Here is a 16770-nt window from a genome sequence, read left to right as displayed (position 1 = left end):
TAATCATTCACTCTCTCACCACCAAGCAGGCACACCGCGATGTTTCTCTAACTGTGCAGACCCTGCAGTACCATGGCTTCTCTGTCAACATGGAGAAGAGCCAGTTCCGACCATCCACCTGTATACAGCACCTGGGTGCGGTCATCAACTCCACCTCCTGCCAGGTATTTCTTTTGCCAGACCGGCTGTTGAACCTGAGACGCAGAGTGAAGCACTGCAGCCTTGCCAGGTCGGTACCCATCATTCAGCTGTCCCAGCTCCTAGGGATAATGATCTCGTGCCTGGGGGTGGTTCCCTGGGCTCGCCTTCACGCCAGGGAGCTGCAGTGGTTTCTGCTGCCAGTGCAGAGGGCCAGGAACAGCAACTCACTCAGGCGGGTTCGGCTCCCACGAAAGGTGATCCGGTCTCTGGCATGGTGGAGGTCCAAGGCAGTCAGGAAGGGCTGCCTGTTCAAGGAGCCGGAGAGACTAGTTGTCACCACGGATGCCAGCCTCCCGGGGGTGGGGCGCCCACTGTCAGGGCCACCTAGCCCAAGGCCGATGGACTCAGAGGGAGGCCGCCCACAGCATCAATTGGCTGGAACTGAGGGCAGCTCGCCTAGCGCTGAGAAAGTTCGCATCTCTAGTAAGAGGGGCTCATGTACTGTTGATGACAGACAATGTGGCAACAAAAGCGCACATAAACCGGCATGGGGGGCACTCGATCAAAGGCCCTCATGCTCGAGGCAGAAGCGCTGGGCAGGTGGGCGGAACGTCATCTGGCTTCTCTCAGTGCAGATCACATCTCCGGCGTAAGCAACCGGGAAGCAGACTGGCTGAGCCGCCAACGCATCGACCACTCGGAGTGGCGCCTGCACCCGGACCTGTTCCAGCAGATCGTGAGGAGGTTCGGCAAGCCACAGGTAGACCTGTTTGCCACACACAACAACACACAGCTCCCACGCTTCTTCAGTCGCTACCACTCGCCCCAGGCGGAGGGAACAAATGCTCTGAGATCAGCGTGGTCTCAGGGACTTCTGTATGCCTTCCCTCCACTGTCCGCTCATCCCTCAAGTGGTGAACAAGCTCCTGACCGAAAAGGCAGACCTCATTCTGGTGGCTCCCTTCTGGCCCAGAAGGCCCTGGTACGCAGACCTGGTCAGCCTCTAAGTTCAAAGACCTTGGAGAATCCCCCGGGACAAGATTGCCCTCAGCCAGGGGGCCATCATCCATCCGGAGCCCCAGTGGCTGCAGCTAGCCGTTTGGCACTTGAAGGGGAGCTCCTGAGAAAGCAAAAATTCTCTGACCAGGTCATTCTGAACAATCCAAGCGTCCGGAAGCCCTCTACGACTAGAATCTACGATGCCACCTGGGCCGCCTTCTCACGGTGGTGCAAGACTAGGAACATAGAGGCCTCCTCAGCCTCGATCCCCCAGACCCTAGACTTTTTGCAAGAGGGTCTGGATAAGGGCCTTGCAGTCAGCACCCTCAGACACCAGGTTGCAGCGTTGTCTACCATCCTGGCAAAGGGCTCCTCTCGCTCGCTGAGTCAGCTCCCCCAGATCAAGAGCTTTCTCAAGGGAGCAGCAAACATCAGCCCTCCAACTGTTCACCGGTATCCGTCATGGGATCTTCCATTTGTGCTTAAGGCCCTGACCAAAGCCCCATTTGAGCCTTTAAAAAAAGACCAGTCTGCGCTACCTCACCATCAAAACCGCTTTCCTGGTGGCCATTACATCCGCTCGCAGGGTAGCCGAGCTTGCTGCGCTCTCTGTCAGGGAGGATTTGTGCGTAGTTCACCCGGACAGAGTAATATTGAGACTTGATCCGTCATTTGCTCCGAAAAATTAACTCCTGTTTCACAGGACTCAAGAACTTATTTTGCCCAACTTCTGTCCCCATCCTTCTCACCCTAAGGAGCGTGAGTGGCACAGCTGGACGTGAGGACGGGCCGTGCGCACGTATGTAAAGAGAACAAAGGACTACCGCCGGTCAGAGGCTTTCTTTGTCTCCTTCCTCCCTGCGTCCCTGGGCCGCAAGGTCTCCTCTCACACTGTGGGACGTTGGCTACGTGCTTGCATCAAACTGGCATATGAGCACCAGGGCAAGACGGCTCCGAGACGAATCACCGCTCACATCCACCAGGAGTGCTGCAACGTCTGCAGCCTGGGCAACCCAGGCCTCTATCCTAGACATTTGTAGAGCGGCCACCTGGGCTTCCCCCACGGCCTTTATTAGAAACTATAAGATTGACACCTTTGCCTCAGCCGAAGCCTCCTTTGGCAGAAGAGTATTACAAAGAGTGGCTGAAATGCCAGAGGCTTCGGCGCTTCCCCACCCTGGGACTCAATAGCTTGGGCATGTCCCAGCATTTGGGCTCTCTGAGCAGTGCACTGGAGAAGGACCGTTGGCTTACCTGAACGGTCGTTCTCGGGGCACTGCGAAGAGAGCCCAAACCCACCCGGTGTTAGTATTGAACGATGTGGCTGTATTGACTGTAATTGATTACAGGACGGTTCCTTCGTTTTCGAATTGAGCATGTGCAGGCAAAGGGAGGCGTGGTCAAGAAAAACATCACTCAGTCCAAGGCAGATAGGCTGTGTTAACCCGGCATTTGGGCTCTCTTCGCAGTGCCCCGAGAACGACCGTTCAGGTAAGCCAACGGTCCTTTCTATTAAATTTAATTTGTGTTTTGTTATTTCCATTGGTTTTTTAAAGTTACCTTTTTGGATCATTTGAAGTTCCAATTCCAATTTTTATATTCACCTTCTAATGTCTTTTGGTGATGTTTTTTCTTTCAATTCCTTCTCACTATATAAATTATCACTAAACATCCAATATATGCTTTAGTTGTATCCCATAGGTTTTGTACTGCAGTATCTTTTGTTTTTGTTTTAAAAAATCCATTTCTTTTATTGTTGTTTGCATAAACTCTTTCTCTTTTAATATAGATTGGTTCAGTGTCCATCTCTACCTTTTATTTTCCTTTCCATTTTACTTTATTGGGTTATGGTCGCCCATAAGTTGGTTTCTATCTCTGTCTCTTGCACATCAGTTCTTAATTCAGGTGAGCTCCAAATCTTATTGATTCTAGACAATGACTTGTGTCTATTTGAATAGAATGTGTATTGATTTCTCCTGGGTTTCATTTCTCTCTCTATATTCTATATAAGATTTCTTCTGCCGTTAAAAAATACTTTTGGGTGTATCTTCCTTGCTTCTTTCCATTGGTGCTACTTCTGTAATCTAGTTTTCATATTCCAGTATCTTTTAATGCAGCTTTTGGTAGAATTCTTATTGCTTATTATTTGCATATATTGCTATTAGTAATGTCTTTTTTTGGCTCATTACTATCTCCACCATTAAAAATTTTCCTTCATCATCAGTATAGATTTGTTTAGAATGTATAGTTTTCTTAATATGTAACGCCACTCCTCTTTCTTTTGCTGTGCTGATGATAGTTTCCAAATTTTGGGGTATTCCAGTAGTTTACTGTGCTGTTTTTTAATATGGGTCTCTTGGAGGCAAATTATACCCCCTTTTATTTTTTGTAATAATGTAAAAAAAATTCCTTTCAATAGGTCCATTTATTTATCAACCACATCTCGCTTTCCCCCTCCATCTCTGTTATTTATATATAGATCTTACAGTCCAAATTGTTCTTGTTTGTTTCTTCTTTATTCTTGCTCCTTTCTGTTCTGATTTATTTTTCTTTTCATGTTGTTCTCCTCTCTTCTCCTGTTGATTTCTCTTGTCCTTGGTATTCTAACTCTCTTCTTATTTCTTGTCCCTCATTTGCAGCAAAGTCATAAAATTCTAACACTTTATTGAATATTTTAAAATATATTTATCAGTACTCAACTGGGGGGGACAATCTTTATGTATGTTGGGGAGGTTATGCACATCTTTTTGTATTGTCTAGTGTGTGTGTGTGTGACTGTGTGTATTCCTTTTTTTGAGTTTGCAAATTTAATGTTCTGAATTTTTTTTTAAATGATGTAAAGGAACATATTTCTGGTTGAAAATGAGGAACAAGGAGAAAGTTGTGATTCAGATGTATAAGAAAAGCATACATTTTATTTTACTCTATCCAACAGGGATGATTACATCTATCATTATCTTACAACACAATTATCACCAGCAATCCTAATCCAATGTTGCATATGATAACAGAGGACAAAAAGGAAGACAAAGGTCTATCCTCGCATTATTTTAATGTGGGTTTTTGGGGGGAGGTGAGATGCCTCTGAATCTCTAGCAGCATGTCTTGTTGTATTCAATGAGATCTACTACTAAGTACCCATGACAGTAGCAAATGTTATTCCTATTCCTCAATTGAAATTTCAAAAATCCAAATTTAGGCAAATTAAAACTTGTTCCAGATTTTAAAAAACCTCAGTTCTTTCCATAGTGGCCAACACATTTTAAGATTGCTTTTAAAGATATTTCAACTATGTACTGTACATTCTTCATTTAAACAGAAAGAAAACTGGAAATAATTATTACATGTTTTGAAGTCAATTTGACTTCAAATTTAAAAATAAAATGTGGAACCAACTTGGAATAAGAAAAACTGTAGGGATAAAAATCCATCCACATTGCCACTATTTCCTCTAAAAAAATTAAAATGTTTCATGGAGTATTTAGGCAAGAAATGATAAAGAACGAGCAGGAACTGCATGCTATTCTGAACAAACCATGCAGGCTTTAGAGCCATGTTTTGACTCCTGGGGAAGGCCAGAGAGAGGGAAGCCTGCCTCACCTATAAGGTGAGCATGGGGATATTTCACAGGGTGGAAGAAACAGCATAGAAGACTTTCTTCTTGGACCCCATCAGTCGAAGTTCTTTAATTATGGTGCCTGCCAACAAGGTTTTCTACCTGACTGGTGGGATAGGCCATTGTAATGATCAAAAGGTAGGTAGTCTAGCCCCATGCTATGTAAACAGTTTTCTGTAGTGCAAGCTGGCATTAAAGCATGGTCACCTCAAGCCTGCAGTCACTGTAGCGCTGAAAATGTGCCAAGTGGAAGGGGTAAAAATGGGAATCAGCAGCAGCTTACTTACATGTTTTATCAAATAGTTAACTATTTTGAGAGGGCACTGATGTCCGGGCGAAATGATGCAAACAAGTAGAGCTCCATGAAGTCCCGCCAATTTCTTCAAGCCAGGAGGCTCTACGGGACCAAAGTCATTCTGTAGGGGTGATGAGGACAATGGGGATGCTTCAATGGTTGTGAGGAGAGTGCAGTCTCTCCATTTTGACCCAATGAACCCGCTTAACTGGCAGAAGATGGACAACCATTATGGCTGAACCAAACCTGTGACAGCTGAAATGGAAGAGAAAAAAGAAAAGATCCTGCAATAGTATGGCTGATCTGGGTGAGAATCTTCTAATTTTTGATGTGGAATGTCCCCCCAAACACCCCCTTGGAAGTGGGACTCAACTGAGATGGTGGTAGGATTTTCCCTTGCACCCCAAAGAATAGTGGCAACCAAGACCTGGATCTACTGTCAGATCTGGAAAAGAAAGAAAATAAATTGGAGAAAGAAGCAACCTTAAAGATAAGAATAAACTGGATTGGATAGTTTTCAGCAATTTAAATTGTTTTAAAATATTAAATTATAGTTTTGTTGTCACCTTGATTTGAGGGACTTTGAAAAATTATTTAAAAATACTTTTGGAGATATTTTACTTGCAGCACAAATGGAGAAAAAGAGCAAGAGTGATACCTACTGGTTGGGGAAGACATTATAGAGCTGAAAAAAATGAAAGAAGTGAAAGTTGTTTTGACTGAGATAGATAAGCTGGAATACACTAAACACACCTGCGAATTGTTTGAGACAGACTGTGAAAACATTCAACTTTTAGAATCTTTGTGGGAACTTCCAGTTTGAGGGGGCTTGCTGGTGGGAGCTGGTCAATACAGCTCCAGAATCCTGGTCACGTTTATCTGTCGGATGAGCAATTCATCAGCCATCTGACAGCTTGTTTACCTTTTCTTTGGGCCAAGAAGATTAGGTGAGCTAATGTGCTGGGCAACAGGCCAACTAATTCTCACAGATTGTCTCTGGGAGGGGGGGAGGCCAGCCAACAGTAGAATTGTCTCCGTGCCAGGAATTCCTGCTGCGATTAGCAGCACAAAGCAAACCTCAAATCCTGAGAACAAAATTTGATTTACTGAATCCAAGACAAGCGGACCCTGTACATGTGAACTTTAAGGTCCCCCCCCCTGGCTTCAAAAAGTTCACCTGCCCCTGGCATAAAACTACAGTCATTACTTTCTCCCCCCATAGGGGAGCCATCAACTAAAGAAATTTTCAGAAGGAATTGGCTGAAGCATTTAAAAAATCATGTAGTTACGATGGAAACAAAATTTAAGGAGGAGATATCCGTTGCGCATAAAGAACTGTCTGATAAACCTGAGACCCGGGTTCAGAAAATCAGGGATGATATGTGGGGGGTTGTTAATTTGTTAACAGAATATGTCTCAGGAATTGAAGACAGATTAGAAGATCTTAATGATGCCAATACTAATTTGGTATCGAAAATCGATGAGGTGCAACAAAAAGTCGGAAATGCTGAAAAAGAAATTATTATTTACAGTATAGACAAATGGAACTTGCATTAAGAATAAGAGGTGTGCGTGAAAACAATCAGGAGAATTTGAAACAGATTCTTTCAGAAGCTTTCGATAGTCTGATGGGAAGGCCAGGGGGAAATTTTGATTGGCAAATTGATAAGTTTATTGTGCTAACTCCTGGTTAGCGAGACAGAAGCAGCTTCCACGGGACATTGTGATTACAAGAGACATGAGGAATATGATATTGCAAGAGTCCTATAAAACCAAGCTTCAAATTGGGGGTCAGGAAGTGACTGTTCTGAAAGAGATACCACCTCAAATGCTAAGATCCAGGAAAGACTATGCCTTTTAGTCTAAGAGCTTAAAAATCATCAGCTACAGTTCAGATGGGAGGCACCAGGTGGTTAGCACTCATGTTTGAGAGGCAAAGATACCGTCTTAAATCAGTATGGAAAGCTCAAGATTTTACCATAATATCTTGAAGGCCTGACATCCCGCCCCACCTGGACCTAGAGAAAGAGAACAAGAAGGACAAGATAGACAGCAAACTACACAATTATCAACAAGGATGGATCATCTTTCTCTCTTAGAAGTACAAGGAGCCAAGGAACAAAGACAAAACCGTGTGATTACCAGACGAATGCCTCAACAATTAAAAAAAACAACAGTCAACTAATTACCAATGATTTGTTTTCTAGGGTGAAGAAGACAAGATACGTGCCAGAGTTTCATCAGATCATAATCCAGTTTAGATGGAGTTGGGAGGGGTGACGCAAGCAAGGTCTTGGAGATTGAATGAAAATTTATTTAGATATGAGAAATATACTAATGAATGTAAAAAATTGTTAACAGAATACTTTGTTTTTAATATGAATAAGGGTACATCTATGGAAATTGTATGGGATGCAAGTAAAGCGTATATGAGAGGAGCTTTGATAAATCTAAATAGATTACATAGACGTAAACAAGGGGGAAAGTGAACAGAATTGGAAGATGAAATTAGAATTATGCAAAATGTTCTTTAAAAAAGAATAAAGTTTACTCCTTAGTTATCTTTGTTAGGTATAATTTCTGATTGTACAGCTGTAGAGATTAATTTGATTTTGCACTTAATAACTCCAGTTAGATTGTCGGCGGCGCAATACTGGAAGAAGGAAGACTTGCCTACAATTCAAGAATGGACATTGAAAGTCACAAATTTAGCCGAGATGGCTAAAATATCTGCATATCTTAAGCACCACTCAAATGAGAAATATAAACGAGACTGGAAAAAATGGATTGATTATATATAAAATAAATATGGGACTAAGAAAGTCCAGATAGCTTATGATTAAGATCAGGAATGATATAAATTGTTTAAGCTAGCATAGCAAGGAGGGCTAAGTTCAATGTAAAGATGGTACAAGGAGGAGCTAAGTTCAATGTAAAGATGTTATCAATTTTCTATTCTTTTTTTCCAATATATTTTGGACTGGTTTTTGTTAAAGATTTATACCGTGTATGGGTTCCGGGAAGTCAGGGGAGGGAAGGCTGGGAGGGGGTTGGGGGGAGGGATGGATGTATATTAGGTTTGACAAGGGGTGTTAGATTTTAATGTAATATGATTCCACATGTATACTGTCTTCTCTTATTTTTTCTTTAAACTAGGATATGTTAAGTATATTGATAGGGAAGCATAAATACCATTACATAGATTGGAGTTTGCTCAGAAGCGGAAATACACCAATGAGAGGAAGAGTGGGAAACAGGCAAAAAGTTGCAACAGGAAAAATAAGTGTATTACTAAAAGAAATATTACTGATGCTCCAAGTTATGCAGGAAGTGATGACAAGGAACCACAGGGAGATAAAGGAACTGATACATGATATAGTTGTGAGATCAGAAAACTATGAGCAAATGACACTGAATAATGAACAAGAAATCCAGGAAATAGAGGAGGAAATAGAAGAGACAGAGGACAGGACAGGGTAGGAAAAATGACAAATATACAAAAAGACAAAAAGGAAGACATAGTAAAAGCTTATGAAACAGAAAGGCAAATTACACCATAAGAGATCAAACTATAAAAAGTATACCCAGAAAGACATTCCTGAAGTGAAGAGCAAGCCATTGAAGGGCGTATTGAAGGCTCAACAGAGTGAAGAAGCTGTAGAGATAGATGAAATACTTACATCAAACATGAACAATGTAAAAAGTTACAAGATCCCAGGGAGGAGCTTGGGAGATGTGCCAAGAAATCAATAAAAGTTGAAATGTCAAAATGGGCAAGAGATAAGGAATAGATACAGAATACTTCCTAATACAGGAGTTGTTTTATTAAAGAGTTAGCACAGAGGTAGAAACTAGAAATGGGGAAATTTTACTGTATATATTCTTATAGATGTAAGATTAGAAGTTGAAAGATGACCTTATGTGTTTTATTCAATGGTTAGTATAATAGAAGCAAAAATTAGAAACTAAAAGATTAAGAGAATGATTAATCAGATAATAAAAATTGTATTAGTATGGGAGAAGCAAATATTACTACCAACATGTGAATATAATTAGCTATGATTATTACTGTCCATTATTAGTAGTACTTCTTAAAAGGTACCCAATCAACACAGTGTTCATGTAGATATTGAGATTTTATGTAATTTTAAGAAAAAAGTATAAATTAATAATTAAAAAAGAACAGTTAATTATTTTAATTAGGCTATCTTGTTTGAGTAGTTGTGGCTTTTGTAAAGGTAAATTATCCTTTTGATTTTCAAAGCAGTTTAAGAATATGTGGTTAATTTGATGTATCACATAAGATGGATTGATTAATCATTACGGCCCATTTTAACTGATGAGCCTATTTAGAACATATTTAGTTTCTGGTGTGTTAGGACAGTAGAGAATTTAGTACAGAGCACCAAGTTCTCTGCCATTTTGATCACTATTTATGTCTCAACGGAGTAATTACAAAATTCATAAAAACAGTATTAATCCCTCAGGAAATAAATTTTCAGAATTTGTTATAAGCTTAAAAGAAACAAAGACTAATTTTAATTCTAGTAAGTAAGTAAGATCTTTATTACGGTCAAAGACCAGCAATATGCAATTTTCTTTACACTATATTAAAAATCCTAACATTAAAATATAATTAAAAGTATTTACATTAAAAATAGATAATAACCATTATGATCCAAAGATTGGTTAAAGGTATATCCAGATAATTGGTACAAGATGGTACTATACTGTAGCCAATTTTTTCTTATGGACATTGCAGCAGCACAGAACTTTGCCACTGCATACGTGGTAACCAGGGTTAGTGTTAGTGTCCTCGAGAAGAAAGCCTAGATAAAATTGTCCTGCCCTCCTTGGCAATCTCTCTAATAAGGGGAGAATATGTGCAGACCTACAAGCTCTGTATAGCTCGCAGTGTAATAGTACATGTGAATTATCTTCCACTTCTCCTTTACCACATATACAAATGCGTCCAGCTATAGGTTGTTCTCTTATACCTGCCCTGGAGGAGTGCTGAAGGAAGAATGGTTAATCTGGCTCTGAAGAAAGCTATTCTTTGTTTTGGAGAGATCAGGTCATTAGATATCTTGCCGATTCCCACACACCCTGTTTGATTCTGTCCCTACTGAGGAAAGGCAACCTATTTAGTTCTTCTTGGAACTCCATGTCCCTCATTCTATTGATTACTACTTGCTTGCTTGCTCAAAGCTAGGGACATTAAGAATAATGGTGAATAGCCCATAAGAGCCCAGCTTAAGATCAATTGCCTGTTTTCAGGGGGATGGGAAATTGTCAGTCAACACTAGTGGGGACAGTCCCTCTGGAAAGAAATGCATTTTAAGCCAGTAAATGACCATCATCTTCCAGGCTCTTACTTGAATTTGAGGCATCCTCTCAATTCTTAACTGGGCATTTGGAGTTCCATTGGGAGCAGCCAAGATGGCTCGCAGGAATTTTGTTTGAATGGTTTCTAACAAGTCTCTTTGAAAGGATTCCCGTTTGTGCCCCGTAAAGAATTTGTGCCAATGTTTTGGCCTCAAAAAGTTTTAAGGCAGCAGGTACTAACCTCCACCTGTATAAAAGAAATATTTGATCGCATTTGAGGACCTAATGGCTACTTGCAATGTGTGATCCAGGTGTGCCTTCCATGTCCCTAGCGAGTGGAAAACCACACCAAGGTATCTAAATGTTCTAACCTGTTCCAAACTATATCCTTCTATTTGCTAGGGGTATTGGCTTGGTCTTTTAGCAAAAACTAAAAAAATTTATTTATCAAAGTTAAGGACCAGCTTGTTTTGCCTGCAATAGCCGAATGTTGCCCTAATTGCTCTCTTCAGTCCTATGGGTTTTGTGAAATGATAGCGGCGTCATCAGCATATAAGAGAATTGGCACTTTGTGTTGTGCTAGGTTAAGAGGATGGAAATCAGGGTTCTGTAAAAGATCAATCAGGAAATTAATATAGAAGTTGAAGAGGGAGGGGGACAGGATGCAACCCTGCCGTACCCCTTTTTGTACCCTTACTGAGCCGGTTAAACCCTTGGGGATTGCACCTCACTTTCAGGGTGGAATTGGCATACAATTTTTGTATGAGGAAGAGGAGGCGTTTATCGATAGTGGTGCATTTTAACCACTATCCCAGAGGGTGAGCCTGGATATTGAATCGAAGGCCTGTTTAAAATCCAGGAAGGCCACAAAAAGAGAGGATTTTTTTTTTAATGTGTGTATTTTGTACTAAATGGTGGAGTACCAAGATATGATCCACTGTAGATCTTCCTTCTCTAAAACCGGCTTGTTCGTCTTTGATTATCCCCCTGAAATTAGCAATCTGAAGTTTATAATTTAGGTGTTTGGCATACAGTTTACTAATAACGCTTAGAAGACTAATGAGTCTGTAGTTGCTTGGTCATATCTATCCCTTTTTAAAAATTGGTATGATAATTGCTACTCCCCAATCTCTAGGCATATGGCCTGTATTGTCTATAAATGCAAACAGTGATGCTAAAAGTGGAGCCCACCAACTGGCGTTCTTTTAATTATTTCTGGCAGGACATTATCAGCTCCGGGTGCCTTATTAGCCTTTAGGGCTCCAATCAACCGGGATATCTCTTCTGGTGTAACAGGGGGCCAGTGAGGAGTGTGGTCCAAACTAGCTTGGCTCTCCTTGGTTACATAGTCAGGATCTGTATAAAGCTCCCTAAAGTACTCTTCCCAGACATGAATTGGAACCTGATTTATAGGGGGTAGGGGAGGTTTTCCCAATCCCCTGGTGATGTACCAAAAAGGGATGTATTTTTTGTCCTGACTGCCGTAATTAGTCTATGCCAAGACTCCTTCAGGGCCGCACTTTTCTTTTCTCTTAGAAGGTTCTTATATTGTGTTTTCAGCTGCTTTAAGTAGTAAGTGTGCTCCTCGGAGGGGGCACCTTTACTTTTCTTGTATTCTTCATTTATATCTTTTTTAGTTGAACGCAATCTATCAAATCATTTTTTGTTTTTTGAAACTAGCATTTTGGGGTGAGCTAGTGATCTGTTACTGAGAACCGAATTCAAGTTTACAATTAAGGATTCAAACCCCTCTAGGTAAGATCCCCCATAGTTAGTAGAGATGTACGTAACTCTATGGTTTCAGGGGCTAACATCCTTTTGGTAACTTCCTTAGCATTTTTCTCATTCCATTTAATTTTTACCTGGGTATTTTGAGTTTCTAACCTGGGTAGGTAGGCTGTGCCTGCCCTTAGAGAATTCTGGTGCAATGTGAGAGTAAGGAGTATTGTATTATGATCACTTTCCAATTGCGAGTCTACCTGTATCTTCAGTAAGAACTTCAGGAGGTCATATGATTATCCAGTAGTCAACTGTGGATTTTCTTCCTGCTCCCCGGTAAGTATATTCTGCTGGGAAATCACCCCATGGGGACCCATTAAGGATACACAGATCCAAACGTTCAGTCATTTGTCTTACACATAAGCCTGCCTGATTAGCTTTAGGGTCTTTAAATTGTCTGGCATGCAAAGATTCATCTGTTACATTTCATCATAGTGAATCTTAAAGTGCTTATATATTGCTTGATCATTTGGACCCATCCTAGCGTTTAAATCCCCCCCCCATATAATTATTGCAGCTTTGGGGAATTTGGCCAAACAGCCAAGAATAAAATCTTCTATGCTGTCCCAATCTTGTTAATCACATTATTCTTATTAAGTGGAGGAATATAGATATTGAAAAGCAAAATCTCCACCTGTTTAAATAAGAGTAATGTAGTTACAAACCATGACTGGAAAGGTGGCAGTGGTACACATTTAAAATGCAAGGATGTATTAACTAATGTCACAATAGCTCCTTTAGCTCTCCCCCCACCTTGCTTGGGACAGCCGGAATTGAGTTAACCCAATAACCATCTAACTGAATCTCTGTGGAGGCCCAGGTTTCCTGCAAGAAGAGGTTGTCAAATTGTGATATATAGTCAAAAAAGAGTTGGTCTTTTGATGGGACGGACCAACCTGCTATATTCCGGGTTATAAGGGAGAGTGGGTCAACTTTTGGAGCTCATCAGGAAACTTGATTTGTACAAAGGGAAGTTGTCTGGTTGTTACCATGGATTGAGGTGTCATCGCACACTGAATTGGTCTTCTTTAAAAATAGGGAGGACCCATCTAGGTCATGTGTAGACTCTTGAGAAACTTGTTCAGGGTAAGAGGTTTTAGCACCAGCTAGCAGAGCTTGCCATTCCGAAGCCTCTTCTCTGGTTGTAGGGCAAGGCGTTATTAGGTCATCTTTCATTCTTTGCAATGGTGGCTCTTTCGTAAGTCAACTCTCAGTATCTTGGTTTGGAGCTGGCGGTGATGAAGGTGTCATGGAATTTTCACACAGGGATGAAAACATCTCCATCTCTACTGGGGTCTCTAATACCCCAGTGTTGGCTTCTATTTTCTATCATCTTGAATTCATGCAATCTCTTGTCCTCGGGGGGGGGGGGGAGTGAGAGGCTCAATTATTGGGGAAACCAGGTCTATAAGTGGCTCTGCTGTGTCCATTGTGACCAATAAGGATTTCTTTAAATTTTCTAGCTTGAAAATATATTGTCTTGTTCTTTCCTTGGGAGAGCACCAAAAGCGTTAATGAGGCCAGCTTCTGTGCTGTTACATATTTCTTCTCCAGGCAAGACTGGTTGACTCCCACTATCATTCTCTTTCTTTTCCAAGGTTGAAAATGAGGTGGTGTCATTCGCCTTGGAGGTTTGCATGCTAGTTATTAACGGAATATCCCTTTCCTCACCAAAGACTCTGGGGAAAGATTTGGAAGGAGGCTAAAAATGCCTTCATCTTGAATAACATCTGTGGTATGGTGGGCTGTTTGAAAGACAGAAGGATCTGCTTCCAATTTGGGGCCTCAGGTAACCACTCCACAGCACGGAGATCAATCATGCCCCCGTGACAGTGAAGAAGCTGGCTTAGGGAATTTAATATTGCACTTCTAGAATTCCAACGTCCATAATTAAGTCCATTCAAATGGATTCTAAAAGCTATCCTTTGTGTTTGTAGCGAGCGATGTGATTGTTGTAATTGAGGGAGGGATTCTTTCCTGATTTCTTCTTTTCCTCTTGATGCCTTGTCTGGGGGGAGGGCTGTTTATTTTGAGAGGACTGCCTCCTTTTATCTGTCTCTTTAACTGTTTCTCTGGCTCTTTGTTCTGTTTCCTTTCCTTATCCTGCGAATGGGAGTTAATCAAATCTTCTGCCAGAACTTTAGTGGGAGTTCTTGGGGCCCGATATTGCATTTGAAGAAAAACCGCTAAATCTTTTTTCAACATCATGTTGGATGGCAATTAATTGTTCAAATATTGAAACCACCATTTGCGCTGTGAGAAGGCATTGCTTTGCCATAAACTCGGTTGAATTTTCCCAGGGTAAACTCTCCATACTCTGAATTATCTGGTTGTTCTTTGCCTTTTTAGTCTTTAACTTAGACTCCATAAAGGAAGTTGTTGAACTAGTTGTTTGTGATAAGAGCTGGCATTCATTTTGTTCCCCTCCACCAGATCGGAGAAGTCTAGTAAATGTTGATTTCCCATATCTTTTGCTGGTCCTGTTCTAATCTCTCCAGATTGTTGGAGATGGGGGGGGGGGTTAGTTTTACTTACAGATCTCTTGCCAACAAAGAGCTCCTCAATTCTTGGTTGTTTTGCTGTCTTCACTGGAGGGAGAGATCCTGGGCTGGTGCCATGGCGTTTCTTTTTCCCATGCTTATTTAATTCTTTGGCAGCAACAAAGGTTTTGTTTGTATTATGTCCTACGCTGTTATCTCCACCAAAAATGTTAATTAAATAAAAAAGAATCAGTAGGAGTACTAAAAATTGATAAAATAAAATAAAACCGGGAGGGCACTACTGCAAACAGGCTCCATTCTATCCTAAATTGTAAAGAATATCTCTCAATCAAATACTAGTTTGCAGTATGTTTTATCCATGATTAATGTTTCAGCAGAGCTATAAAATTCTATAATCTTAACGGTTTACATATTATTGTAAAATATAAGGTTTCTCATGGCACTCAATCACCTCAAGAGGAAAACTCACTTGAATAGACGAGCCCACAAGATAAACAACTCTCATCTAATATTAGTATTATGCCCTCTGAAACAGAAAAACAAAAGATAGCTTAACCCCTTACTGGACAAAATATAATGTAAGGTCTAATCATAAAACTTAAAAGTAGTATTTCATTTCTTGCATTATAATCCTGCATAGTCCAATGGGGAATTGAAGCATCAGTATAATCTAAAATTGTTCTGACAACTGTAATGTTTTCATCAACTCTTTAAAAAAATCCTAGCCATCTGTTCACGTTCCTTCCAGTTTAATTGGCTCACCTTGCATCATTTTTGCTGTCTAACTTATTTTATTTCTTCAACTCTCTAAGATTTGGCCTAAGATTCCTAGGAAAAAAGATTGCCCATGAAAACCCCATAATAGTAGGTAGCCCTATATTATATGCCTATTATCAATACAATCCCATAAAATTCAGGAGACCTTAGTTCTATGTAGCACCACAAAATCCGATTGAACTGTAAATATGTTTCCTGTTGCAAGCAGCATAAATCAGTACCTTGGACAGCTACATTGCTGTGTGGGGTTCTCATATTGGGACTTTGAAATGTTGAGAACACATGCAGAATGGCTACTAACGGACTTTTGTGTTCATTACAGAATTGAGAGCAGAGTGCTAAACATATCACTGAGTTTATTCCATTCATTAGTTTTATTTGCTAAGACTGACAGTTGGGATAATTGGGAGCCAGCGGCAAAACATAAATATGGAGCTGTAAGTTCTAGTATCTTGCTTTCTAAACATTTTCACTTTCTGATATGTTGGGTTTCTGAATCAACTTTCTGTATGGTTTCAGTAAGAGCCAACATCAGTTCAAAGTACATGGGGTTGTTTTTTGGGGGGGGGGGAGGAGGTTTAATGACAAATGGTTATCCAGTAATATATCCTTCAGAATCATAGACTTTGGACACATTATCTGAATGATTTGCCTTAACTTGATTTTAAACATGCATGTATAAATACAATTAAGAAGAAGGGGAGAAAGAGACACGAGCTGCACTATTTTAGTCCAGGAGTGGGCAACCTGAGTTTTCTTCAGCTTTGATGAACTTCAATTCCCAGCATCCCTTTGGACTGAGCAAATGGACGAGGAGATCCCGATTTCAGTCCAACGTAGATTGCTTGTCGCCTCCCCGGTTTAATTATATACAGTGAAAACTCCTCCAAACTTTTTCCTGCAACTAATTGTCGGTAATTTTGTAATAAAATGAAGAGAAAGCTCAATTGCTAGTACCCCTGTAGGCAGCAATATGGAAGATAATTCTCTTCTTGCACACTTCCAGGACTTAAAAAGATACGCGTCGGCCTAACCTCAAAATCGTAATCCCATGGAATTCCTTGTGGCCTTACGCAGGTTTTTTTGGGTGGGTGGTGGTGGGGTGGTGGTAAAAGAACTAACAAGATGCGGTAAGGTGTTACCACATTGCTCCAAGCTAATTTTTAAGTAGTATGCTTAAAACCGTAGTCTTCCAACTTGATCCTCCAGTCTGTCGGATTGTGTCATGCGTGATCTTCTCAAGCTCTCTCTTTAAGTAACCCCCCTTCTTCCCTATGGCCCTCCCCTTTCTCTTTCTCTCCGCTCTCTCTTTCTCTCGCTCGCTTGCTATCTCTCTC

The sequence above is a fragment of the Thamnophis elegans genome, chromosome Z (assembly GCF_009769535.1).
Source record: "Thamnophis elegans isolate rThaEle1 chromosome Z, rThaEle1.pri, whole genome shotgun sequence".
Classification (NCBI taxonomy): domain Eukaryota; kingdom Metazoa; phylum Chordata; class Lepidosauria; order Squamata; family Colubridae; genus Thamnophis; species Thamnophis elegans.
This window is presented reverse-complemented; position numbering follows the sequence as displayed.